Here is a 2,655-nt window from a genome sequence, read left to right as displayed (position 1 = left end):
TAAATATTTTTTGAAAAATGGCTTTTATCTTCGTTAAATTTAACACTTTGACAGCGGATCACGTCCGACGTACGTGGCGCTTATTTTATGCTAATTAGCCGCATACATAATGAGCGTACCATTCTGGGCGCGCCGGCACTTTTTGACCATTTTGTTAGTTTCATAGAAAAAAAACTATAATAGTTGCGGCCGTGATTTTTTTTTCATTGTATTGAAGATATTTTATATTATTATATAAAATAATAAAAACATGTGTAATTGTATTTTTTTTATTATAAAATCAACTTAGAATGAGGCACGTTTTCAAAAAAAAAAAAAACTCTAACATCAACATTTTTCGAATTTTATGACGTGTAGTCTTTCCTGGTGTGGTATTTTTTGAAGCACGGGTCATAACACAAGGGCACGTTGCAATCTGGGCAGTAAGACTAGACCTGTTCTTCTAATCCTTGACCGCCCCCTTGTCCTTATCGGTGCTTGGTATGTCTTCTGGTATGTTCCTGCTCGGGTATGTCCTCATCACTAACTTCTAATTGTTCTTGACCGGCTCTAAACTCGTCTATTGCCTCTGAAAAACAAAACATGTAGGTACCTACTTATTCAAAACCAAAAGCAATTACGATCTTACAAAAATACAAGTAAATCAATAGCTTACCTTCAGTTTCTATTATCGTGGTGTTCTCCTCAATATCCGAATCCTCATCATTTTGCAAAATGTCAATAATATCTCTAGTTTCTCTTTCCGAATCCAGACGAAATCGTCGTCGCGAAGTCATTTCGCGCCAAAAATTGTCACACGTCTCGATCGCTTAGGCAACTGGCGCGCGAGAGTCGAGTGTCGACCCGGCTCGTGCGATCCTTTGTTTCCCGCACCCCACACACCGCAAGTATTTGAAGTGCGTTTGTGTGTGTAGCCAAAACATTCATCTAAGCTTTGACATGACGCGGATCACGCTTACAGGCCGTTGTTTTAAAGTAAACAGTATTGAAATTCACACACGTACGCAGTACGAGATCAGCGTCTCTAACAAAAAAAACTGTCACGGACAGGGGACGTGATCGGCTGTCAGAGATTGGAAATAAATAAAATACTTAGCTGTCAAAGTGTTAAGTATATTACTGAAATATAGGGTTTTTCTTGTATAGTAAACGTATACACACATTATGGAAGAGAATTTCAAAATCTTTCGTCATGCCTATTGTATCTGTAAACATCCTTTTAATTTTTCTAATTAATTTACGAAAATACAAAGCTTTTCATTTATTTTAGGATATGTTTGTTATTTATTTGTAATATCTTTTTATCAAAATTATTTTCGTTTACCTCCTCCAGAAACTCTTTTAAGATTTCAAATACTTTTAATTGCATTTAAGATTTTTCTTCAATGATACTCAAGATATTTATTCATTCCTTTTCACATTTAAACCATCTAAGTTTAATACACTTTTATCTAAGTTGGTATGGTTTTATATTTAAGTTGCAAACGACAACTTAATTATATAAAACCATAGCAGCATTTATACGAAAACTTCACTTCGCAAATAATTTGTCATTTAAAATACCGATACAAAATCACGCAACTGCCAAATGAAGTTGGCTTTAACCAAATCACGTATACAGCGTTCAATTAAAACAATACGCAGTAATAATAACACCCCAACCCTATACATCTAAAAATGTACAATGCAGCGGCGGGCAGTGCATGCAGACCTGACCTATCCCTAGCTATGTCTGGATACCCCACGATGGCTAGACAGACACTAAATAATAGCTATGCGGGCTATATAGACGCATCGATACCTTTCGAACTTTTACGATAAATTTGGAACTATAGGGCATCGAATAGTTTACATTGCATTCTAATTTTGATACAGTTTTCTAAACAATTTTAGTAATTCAAAAGATTGTTCTTGAATATTTATTTTTTAAGTTAAATCTCTTTTTAATACTTTTAAGTTTTATTATACATAGTTCACTTTGAATCTAACTATAAGAATAATAAATAATAATAATAATTCAGCAATAAGAAATATTTATTTAACGTCATAATTATAACAAATAATACTATTATGAAACAGGTAAATTATATATTTGCTTCTTTGGTGTTTTCTTTCTTTTAAGTACCTATTTGTTATAAGAAAGAACGAAGTTATAATCGTTTAAACATTAACAAATGTTTACAGTCTAGTAAATTATCTATTTAATAACCTTTACATTCGCACCATTTCTGCCTCAATACTCACATAAGTGAAATCTAATATCGATTGCAATCGAATATCTAACGTCGACAATGGCACCAGCATCCACATCTCATTTCCCCAACGCATGACCTTGGTGTTGTCCCGAGTCCCCATCGCTCCCCCAGACAGCCGGCAGTCTAGACGTGGGGTACCAAGTGCATTTTTCTGTCTGAACTCTCCCTCACTTCATCAACCCTAGTGCGTGTGTTATTTAATTTTTAAGTCCAGACATATCAAATACCTATAAATCGGTTAATATTCGTACGTTTGTATTGCACACGCATTAAGAGCGATTTTCGTTTGATAATTGTGCAATCTTGAACCATCTCGAGGGAGCCGTAATTAGTTTTTTGAACGACGCGTTTGGACTCGGCGATATTTGATTTTAACTCGCATTATTGATGCTGCGTTTTT

General features: G+C 34.7%; 1 long non-coding RNA gene across 1 annotated transcript; it reads right to left on the bottom strand.

Annotated features, from left to right (window-relative positions):
• Positions 1-255: 255 nt before the first annotated feature.
• On the bottom strand, positions 256-1,111 carry LOC123698660. Its single transcript, XR_006752441.1, has 2 exons — positions 656-1,111; positions 256-568 (listed from the first exon to the last, which is right to left on the bottom strand). It is a non-coding gene; the product is annotated as an uncharacterized LOC123698660 (long non-coding RNA).
• Positions 1,112-2,655: the final 1,544 nt, after the last annotated feature.

This window comes from Colias croceus, chromosome 16 (assembly GCF_905220415.1).
Source record: "Colias croceus chromosome 16, ilColCroc2.1".
NCBI lineage: Eukaryota > Metazoa > Arthropoda > Insecta > Lepidoptera > Pieridae > Colias > Colias croceus.
Note: the sequence above shows the minus strand (reverse complement) of the source record. Positions and strands in the feature narration are given on the sequence as shown.